This window comes from Quercus robur, chromosome 2, assembly GCF_932294415.1.
Source record: "Quercus robur chromosome 2, dhQueRobu3.1, whole genome shotgun sequence".
NCBI classification, from domain to species: domain Eukaryota; kingdom Viridiplantae; phylum Streptophyta; class Magnoliopsida; order Fagales; family Fagaceae; genus Quercus; species Quercus robur.
In genome coordinates this window covers 73929883-73940055 of record NC_065535.1, presented here as the reverse complement: position 1 = coordinate 73940055, position 10173 = coordinate 73929883, and the positions used below count along the sequence as shown (strand labels likewise).

Sequence of the window (10173 nt, the reverse complement as noted above, 5' to 3'; positions counted from 1 at the left end):
GCTTATCATTAAGAAGAGGCTCTTGTTTCCTCTTTGTAGTTCTGTTTGTCTTGTGAATAAAATTTCTTGTTCATTAAAAAAAAAAAAAACATATTTTAAAATGTGAAAAAACATAATTGTGTATTTGGTATGTGTATGTGTTTTTTTCAAAAAGCTTACAAGTACAATAAAAGTATTATTATTTTATTTAAAGAGAGAGAAAGTTATCTCATATGATCTCATCAAGTGAGACCTACAATTTTTAACATATTTATAAAAGTGTCATTGAGTAATGTTATTTGTGTTAAGGACATATTTTGTGTGATTGGTTAATCATTTGACAAAACACACTTTACTTGTATTTGTGTAGATCTAGGATGTATTTAATACTTCAAGAAACATGTTGTTCAAGTCTAGTATTAAAGCCATGAAGATTGGACCAAGAAACAAGTGAAAAAAAAGTTGTTCACTAAAGCTGGACAAATAGTTCGACACCTGCGGACAAATAGCTCGATAGCTGCTCGACATATAGCTATCTATCGAGGTTTAATGAGGCTCAACAGATACTATATATCAAGGTATCTATCAAGATTACGAGAATTTAGATTTTCAGATATGATTTTCGGCCCATGCTTATGTATTTGTGTAGGGTTTCTTTTCTCACAACCCTAGACATATATAAGGCTTATTTTAGAGACCATCACATAAGAGAATACAAGAAGAACATATGCAAAAGGTGACCGATGCCTTATTCTCTCTGAAAGAAGCCACTACGTCTTTGCGCCTTAGGGTTTTGTAACAAAGTGCTTCTTGATCTTCATTGTTGATGAAGTAAAGAACTTTGCAGCCAACATCTTCTTCAAGTTGGTGTGTTAGTCACGTACTGGGAGCGGTGCATATTTGGTTAGTCACGTACTAGGATCCGTGCAACAAAAAGGGTGGCGTTCATATATTGAAGAGTTTAAAGGTTCTAAAGCGATAGAAGCACTACAAAAAACGCGCTCTGGAGCTGCGTTTTTCAAAAACGCAGCCTCAAGGTGCTATTTGAGCTGCGTTTTAGAAAAACGCAGCTCCATCACTGGACGTATAGCTGCATTTAGTAAACGCAGCTATAGACTCACTCTGAAACTGCGTTTTGTGATGTTAAGGCTGCGTTTAGCTGGGTAGGACTGAAGTTGCGTTTTTAAAAACGCAGCTTTAGACCCATCCAGGGGAATTTTTTTTTTTTTCAATATATCCCAGAGCTGCGTTTAGTAAACGCAGCTCAAACACTTTGTGTATGTTTGTATTCAGCTTATTCACGTTGCGTTTTTCTCCTTCACGTTTTCTCTTTTTTTTTTTTTTTTTTTTTTAACTTGAAGTTGGTTTCACGTGGGGGACAAACCTATCAGTGGGTCCCGTGCACAATGCACGGGACCCACTAGCACTTGGACGGCCACATATTGATCTAAAATGGCACTGTTTGTGGGTCCCATGTACTGTTCATGGGACCCACAAACATATTTTTTTACCTAAATTTTAATTAAAAATGGGTCCCACGGTACTATTCACACATTTAAAAATGATTTTGCTACAGTGTTTTCAGTTTTCAGTTTTTAGTTTCAGCAAAAATAAGTTGTATCCAAACAGACCCTTTATGGAGCTGCGTTTACTCAAACGCAGCTTCAACATGTCTGGAGCTGCATTTGACAAATGCAGCTTAAAAATTTTTAGAGCTGCGTTTGGCACGCAACGCAGCTTATACATGTCTGGAGCTACGTTTGTTTAAACGCGGCTACAGTTTTGTACAAATTAAAAAAAAAAAAAAAAAAAAAAAAAAAAAAAAAAAAAAAGAAGAAAAAAACCCGATCTCTCACCTTCTCTCTCACTCTCTCCCTTTGACTCCCAAACCCGATCCTCCTCACCATGGCCGAAGCCGTCACTCTCTCTCACTCCGATCACCAGCACCACCACTACGGTGGTCTTCTCCATCCCCGAACCAACTCTCTCAACCTCGAAATCTCTCTCTAATCCTCAGATCGCCATGGTGGCAGCGGTGGTTACAGCATTAGAGCCATTTGGATCATCAACAGCCTCGATGCCATCGTTTTCTCCAGGTACTTACTTACGAAAATATGCCGTCCTTTCACATTCTTCATTTGCTATGTACTAATCGATCTGACTCTTCTTCTCACATTTAGGGTTTTCACACTATAATTTCTGATTTCCAAATTTTCCCTCATTGTTTTGTGTGCTCACTGTGTTGATACTATTCTATAACATCTACAAGGGCTATTTTAGTAATCTGTCAAGTAAGATTTTTTATATATTTTCGTAAATTCATCTTTAGACTTTTGTGATTTAATCTTGCTTTTCAATTTGTTTTCCACAACAAAATTTCATCTTTCTTTTGTTTTCTTGTTTTCAGTTAGCACACAGGGATTGTATACAGAGGTGGTTTAACGAGAAGGGCAACACCACCTGTGAAATATGCCTCCAGGTTTGTATCTGAGTTTTGAGTTCTAAGTTTTTTTTTTTGTTTTTTTTTTATTATTTTTTTTTAATGTTCTGTTTTTTCTGTTGTAGTAAATGATTTTTTTTTTTTTTTCCTTTTCTTGTAATTCAAACTCAAATTGGGTCTGTCTTTTTTAAGATTGAGTTGTTAAAATTAGTTTGCATCATCATCATCCCCTTATTCTGGTTTTAGAATTTGGGTATCTCAAATTTGTCGTTTGCCTAACTTTCCTTTATGTTTAAGTATCTTTTTGTCTGTCTCTTTGCTCTCTCTTTTTTTTCGCTGGGTAATTGGTTTATAGGGGGATCGAACCCCCGAGCTTGACAAGGCACTAAGGCCCGAGTACCACTCAGGCACAAGGCCCGGTGGTTCTTTGCTCTCTCTTTTTATAATTATGAGCATTTGAAATGTCATATTGGTTTCACCGTCACATACAAAATCTTTTAGGCATCTTTTCTTCATATTGTATCCAAAACTAGTGCTTTGAAAGCCATTCTTTACTGTCCTTTTATAGACCAATTTAATCACTCTTGAATTTTGGTTAAAAAGGATAATGACACTCCAAAACCATTGGCTTGTCCTCATGTATGCCTATCCTTCGTTGGGAGGGGAAAAAAATTATCTTTGGTTTTAGATATCTTTTTAAAGACATTGATATTTATTTTTTATTTGAAAACTTTATTCTTAAAGATAAGTAATTTATTGTTGTATTCCCACCCTGTTGTCCTCTAATTTTGCATAACTTGTCGTGTCCTGTGTCCATGCCTTTTAGATTTAGAGTAATCAACTAAAAATTATTTTAAGAGTTCCACTGAATATTGATGGGCTTTTATTTTACTTGATCTTAGTAATCCACCCTGCTGAAGACCAATTTTCTCACCTTAGATGTTTTGGTGTAATTGCATTTTGGACTGGATTTGGAATGATGGTAAACTTGATATTATAAAGCTTTTATAAATGTTAAATGTAAGGATAGTCCCTGCTGGTGTAGGAATAGACATAATTTACTTTTGTAATTTATTATAAAAAATAAAATAAAATTGTTAAATGCAAGGATACATGCCCCCCTGCTGGATATATTTTTTTTCCCCATGTAATGGAGAGATGATGCTGTTACTCATTTGTGTAAGAAGGTTTGAGATAGTGCCTTCTATTTGTTTCATTAAATATCATATAAATTATGGGGGAGGACTTTCTTTTATTTTCCTTTTTGGCGTTTCATTTAGTAGTTTTTTTCCGCCTCTTATATCATATAGTGAGCTGCTAATTTTCTGGTGTAGGCTAGGCAAGTTCATCCAGATAAAAATCCAAACGACTCTCAAGCGGCTGAAAGATTTCAGGCTAGTTCATCCAGATAAAAATCTACTAATTTTTCCCTTATAGAAAAATTCAGGTTTTGGCTTTTCAATACTATAGAAACAATAAGGAATCTACTAACAGAAATTTTTTAATTTTAATACTATTTCCTCTACTCTAGTGTTGTGGAATGACCTATTTTACACAAATTTTGGCTTCATTTCTTCAACTTTTATTTCAGAAGGTGTTGTTAGACCAGGCCAACAGTCAAACACAACATTGCATTGTCCTAAACTTAATTATGATTGCATTGTTCTAATATGCTTCTCATGTGTTAAGGGTTGGTCATTTCTTTCTCTTCCATATATTCTTTGATTCTTTTATTTTTAATCCTATGGTTAGGATTTGTATGTTAATTTTACACAAATTTGGCTGTCTCTAGGCCTAAATTTTATATCCAACTGCTTTGGGCTAGTGAACATTACCCAATCTACGCCTTTTGAGGAGACCTTCTCTCTCTCTCTCTCTCTCTTCTTATATATATACCTCTCTTTGTCACTATTGTTTCTTGTGCAGTAGTAGTTGTAGTAGTAGTAAATTCAAAAGCAGAGTTTTGTGTTTGTATTACTTTTTGCAACCACCTAGGCTAGAAGAGAGGAAGAAGTAAGAAGAAGAAGAATATAGAGGTTTGATCCAGCAGAAGAGGCAGAGAAAGAGAGAGCAGCCAAGATAGGGTCAAAGTCTACAACATGCATCCAAGGGTGGTCAAACCCATCAAAAAAGTACAAGTTGTTTACTATCTCTCAAGAAATGGCCATCTTGAACACCCACATTACATGGAAGTCACCCATTTAGTCAATCAACCTCTTCGTTTAAGAGGTAGCTATTCCAAAAATCATTTATTTCCTGCTTATTTAATCTACTGACTTCTATTGAACAATGGTATCTGGTTGTCTTCATTCTTTTTAGTTTTTATCAACATGGTGGGGTGCTACATTATGCATGATGATAATACCGGTTTTTTTCCAAAAATAAAATTTTTATGTAAAAAAAAACTGCTTACAGAAGCATTATGCACTATTTTCTGTTTGCTTTCAGTACTTAAGTTTTGATGTGTGATTCGTGTGCTGTCCAAATTCAGACTGAACTATAATTAGGAATTAGAATCCCAATAGGGTTAAGTTAGAGACGTAATGCCAATGGCAGTTAATAGAAAAATATTCTCATGCAGGGATTGTAGATGGTCTTTTCATTTATGATTTTATAAGCTAACACGCTATCTGCATAAATTTCCATCATCTTATTTTTATCATCTTCATTGTGTAGGTTTTCCTAAAGCAGCATCTTACAAATGTTTTCTTTTGACTCCAATTTTGGTGATGAAGGTTAGTTTTCTGTTTGGGGTTTGTGTTTGTTTTAACTTCGGTTCTTTTTTGATAGCTCTATTACTGTCCTTTTGTTGAGCAAGATTTTTTAGTCCTCTGAACTGAATTAGTAGCCAAATCCTTGCATTTTTTAAACTTCTCAAATATCTAGCAACTTTGGAAGTTGAACTTAGAAACTGAGTTTGTAAGTAATTTTCTCCATAAAGTTCATTATTTTTTTGGTTCTTCCTTGCCATTCCAGGACAATGTTGCAAGTTCAAACACAAGCAGCTTAAGATCATTCTTTATTGGAATGGCATTCTTATTTCACACACACCCATAACATTCATCACACTCTTTAAGAATTTTTGTGATTGAAAAATATAGCAATTCCAAATTATGATGGATGTCAATTATTAAAATTTACTCAAAAAATAGAAGAATTATGTTTGTGATTGTAATTTTGAAGGTGTTAATTTTTTTTTTCTTTTCAATGGCTAAAAGATACTCCTTCCTTGATTGTGATAAATGGTTATTTTTGGCCTATTTTCCATCTCTAAATAGGAAGTATGGATTTATGCGACTGTTGAAGAATGTTTTCTGATTTTGTTTAATTAACCTTGTATGTTACTTATGTTCCATCTCTTTTTCTATATACAGGTTAAGAATTTAATAGCTTGATTTGGTTATTGTGAATTGGCTCCTGCAAATCTTTCTGGTCAACTGGTTCCACAACTTGGTCAGCTTTTAAATCTGCAATACTTGTAAGTCATCTTCACATGCAGGGCAAGTTGTTTGACTGTATTTTTTTTTTTTTTTTTTTTTTTTTTTTTTTTTTTTTGTGTTGCATGAGTTAGTGCCAGGATATGTCCACACAAGAAATAGACTTCACTACCCATAAGAAATTCTTAGGCTGCTTGTAAAACCCCCACCTCCTTGATTAATTATAGTTGGGTCCTTTCCTCATTTGAAGTTCATCTCCGCATTTAATGCTGGCATGGCTGGTATTATAGTTCTAAAGGGTAATTATGCCAAAGAAGCATTTATTCAACAATTTGAAAACAATCCCTTTTTTCACAAATATTTAATCAAGAAAAGAAATAGATTTCCTTCCAACACAATCCAATATGCAATAACTAATTAGCAACTCTTAGAGACTAGAATCAAACAAAAAGACTAATTAAACGTTTATATGCTATAACTATGATGAGGTAGAATTGATGAACACCATTTTTTTCATTAATGAAATGTTTGGTAGGGCCTGTGAAACGATCATGTTTATTGAAGGTGAACGATCAGCAATAAGACAGATCGATCCAATAGGATCAGGTGGGAACTTTGTGATGTTTTTATTTTGTGATGTAAAAACCAAAGTTTGTTGGGAACTTTTATTTTATATGTAATTATTTGGATATGTAATTAATCTTTTGGCAACGAACATAATTGTTTTGTTTATGTAAAATTATCGTTTATGTAATTAATATTTTGGTAATGATTTGATACTATATAGTATCAAATATGCAATTTGTTTTGTTGATATTTTGGTAATTAATGATTTCATATATGCAATTTGTTTTGTTGGTTCAGTATTGTTGCATTTTGAGTGTTGGCAGGAATGTGTATGTGGAATTACAGGTTTTGTGTTTTGGACAGTAATGTGCTTAGGAAGAAAAAAAATATTAAAAAAAAAAAAAAACCTATAGCTGCGTTTGAAACGCGGCTCTAACACATAGTATAGCCGCGCTTTAGATATAAAATGCAGCCCAAGCCGACCTATAGCCGCGTTTTATACAAAAACGCAGCTATAGGTCCCGAACACTCCACTGTGTAGAACCCGGCTATAGCTGCGTTTCAAATGCAGCTCTATGTTGCATCTATAGCCGCGTTTTCATAGAAAACGCGGCTATAGCTCCCTCACCTGGGAGCATAAAAAACGCGGCTCTAGGATTGAACAAACACAACTATAGATCCCGTTTGGGCTGCGGTTAAAACGCAGCTATAGGTCCCGCATCTGGGTTCGTAAAAAAACGCGGCTCTAGTATGTCTGAAACGCAGCTACAAACGCTGGTTTGGGCTGCGTTTTTAAAAACGCAGCTCTAGGTCCCCGCAAGGGGCTATAGCCTCGCCGCATAGGCTGTGTTTGGAAACGCAGCCATAAAAACGCAACTATAGTCTATAGCTGCGTTTTTTATTGGCTATAGCTGCGTTTTGCAAATGCGGCTATAGCCTTATTTTTTTGTAGTAAAGGTTTCTACTGTAAGTTCATCTACGGGGATTGTAAAGTCTAGGGATAAAAGTTTCGTACTAGATCTGAAACTTCTCTTTACTATAGTGGATTGCTTTTCGGGAAGGTTTCCCCCCAGGTTTTTTAATGTGAAACTAGTTTGTTTCATTAGTTTTCTTGGGTCATCATATCTTGTCTTATTTATTTTTTCGCTGCATGATTTTGACATGATATTGATGTTTATTTGTTTTAACAAGTTTTATTCATAATAAATCTAATTAATAACTTGGGTTTAAAATTTGTTAATTCTATCAACCGAGGTCTAAATTTCCCAACAAGTGGTATCAAAGCGGGTACACTCTGATTGGATTAATTTCCTGAGTGTGATCCGTAACCCCTGTTGTAATGGATCATGGACAATCTCTTTTGATTCCTCATTTATTTGATGGAACTAATTATACGTACTAGAAAGTTCGCATGAAAGTTTTTTTGCAAGCTCTAGGTGAACAGGTATGACAAGCTGTTGAAGTTGGCTGGATTAAGCCAAAGGAAGCGTCGGTGGATTGGGATGATGCAACAATCATAGTGGCAAATTTCAACAGTAGGGCCTTGAATGATTTGTTTTGTGGGGTGACCAATGAGGAATTCAAGAAAATATCATCCACGGAAGTTGCCAAAGAAGCATGGACCATTCTTGAGACCACCTATGAAGGTACCAAGGCAGTAAAGACTGTGAAGCTTCAACGACTCACTAGTAGTTTTGAAGAAATAAGGATGGAGGAGAACGAAACCTTTGATGAATTCTATGCCAAACTCAAGGATATTGTGAATTCTGCCTTTAACCTTGGAGAATGTATTGCAGAATCCAAAATTGTTAGAAAAATCCTTAGGTCTTTACCTAAAAGATTCCATGCCAAGATCACTACCATTGAAGAAGTGAAGGACATTGATCAAATTCCTTTAACTGAGCTTGTAAGGAACCTTCAAACCTATGAGATGGGATTAGGCTCAATGGGAAAAGGTGGAAAAAGTAGAAACTTGGCTCTTAAGGGTATAGAGGAAGAGATTGAGGACTCTGAAGATGAAGATGAAAGTGATGAAGATGATGATGAGGATAAGGATCTAACCTTCATAACTGATGAGATTATCAAGCTTCTTCAATTTAGGAAAAATGAGAAGGGCAAACCTCCTAGGAAATCTAAATCCTTAAGGAAAGGCAAGAATGAGAAACCCCTCATCAAATGCCATGAATGCAAAGGAAAAGAACAAGAAGTCAAAAGATAAAGGGTTGGTTGCTACTTGGAGTGATACTGAGAATGACTCTTCTAATGAGTATGTAGATGAATGTAGTCATGTTATGGTCTTTGTTGCCACAATCGATAAGGTGATTGTGGAGAGTGCTAGTGACAGTGAGGATTCTTCAGATGATGAAGTACCCCAGAAGTTGACCCTTCAGGAAGCCTATGATAAGCTATGCACTGAATTCATAAAATCTGAAAAGACTTCTCATCTTTGTAGAAAAGAGCTTAATAAGGTAAAAACTGAAAAAGTTGATTTGTTAGTCAAACTAGATGAGACTACAAGGTGAGTTGAGACTCTTGTTGTGGAGAACATCTCATTAGAAGAGAAGGTCAAGAATCTTGAGGTTGAGCTTAGTCAAGCTATAGAGAGGATGTCTAGTGCAAAGCTTGATGAGGTATTGAATGCTCAAAAGCCTAGTTCTGATAAAACTGGCTTAGGATATGTTGTTCCATGACTTCTAGATCAAGGACTGTCTTTGTGCTCCAATTTGAAAAAGGTGATAAATGTATGAAATTCAAAACTGATTTATCTAATTCTAAATCTTTTGTTAGACCTAATGTTTTTCATCATTGTGGTGTTTCTAGACACATTCGTCCTAATTGCTTTAAGTTGTATCCTTAAAAGCAAGTGTCCAAACGGTTATAGGTTTCCTCTCAAGGACCTACACCTTTGTTTGGAGAGTTATTAAAAGCTTTGAGCTTTTTGACTCAATTTCAGGAGAATTTTAATTCTTCCATGTCCTTTAGTAGACATACTAGGACACGTGCATTTTCATCTTCACAGCCAAAAACTCGTGCTGTGTGGGTGAAAAAGGAGCCTAAGACTTAATTGTCTTTTCTATTTGTCCTTTGCTTTAATTCTTTCTATCTAAAGTAGGACTCTTTTTGCTTGATTTCTTATCTGTTTTTGGAATCATGCTTTCATGCATCTGCACCCTTCTATCATGCCTTCATGCATATGCATATTTCTTTCATGCTTTCATGTTGTTTGTCTGTTTTTGTTTGGTTGTTTAGTTTTTATTTTGTTTTGTTTTCAAAATAAAAATAAAAAGGAAAAATCAGAAAAATACAAAAACAGTGTGTGTTTGTGTACATTGGTACTTGTGTACCTTGGATGGCCATTGAACAAAGTTTTCTAAACTTTGTATCTCTTGTAGCTTAGATGAGTATCTCTATACATAACTAAGCAAGTGAGTTTTGTGGCTCGTGTTTGTGATGAGTAAGATTAAGTCATCTCGTGTACTTAACACTCGTATCACTCTTTTTGATAGGAAGGACTAGAAAATCCTAAGAGAAATGCATAAATAATCATCTTACCACTGTTGCCCGCCAATTATGAAATGACATCTGTATGCTTCGGCATAACAAAAGTGCAATGTCAATGACATTTGTGTGCTTCAGCATAGCAAAATTGGAATGTCAAATGCTTAACATCATTGGGTATTTCTTTTCTATCTCTTATATACCCATGCATGATTTGCTTAAAAAGAAAAATATGTAAAGAAAAATAAAAGC

The 10173-nt window shown here is 35.0% G+C and overlaps 1 long non-coding RNA gene across 2 annotated transcripts; it reads left to right on the top strand.

Moving 5' to 3' along the window:
- The first annotated feature begins 1688 nt into the window (after positions 1 to 1688).
- Positions 1689 to 6587, top strand: LOC126714977 (uncharacterized). Of its 2 annotated transcripts, XR_007651721.1 has the most exons (7): positions 1689 to 2075; positions 2249 to 2270; positions 2387 to 2458; positions 3754 to 4648; positions 5096 to 5154; positions 5794 to 5897; positions 6392 to 6587. It is a non-coding gene; the product is annotated as an uncharacterized LOC126714977 (long non-coding RNA). The 2 variants fall into 2 exon arrangements; XR_007651720.1 differs by lacking the exon at positions 2249 to 2270 and having other exon boundaries at positions 1692 to 2075.
- Positions 6588 to 10173: the final 3586 nt, after the last annotated feature.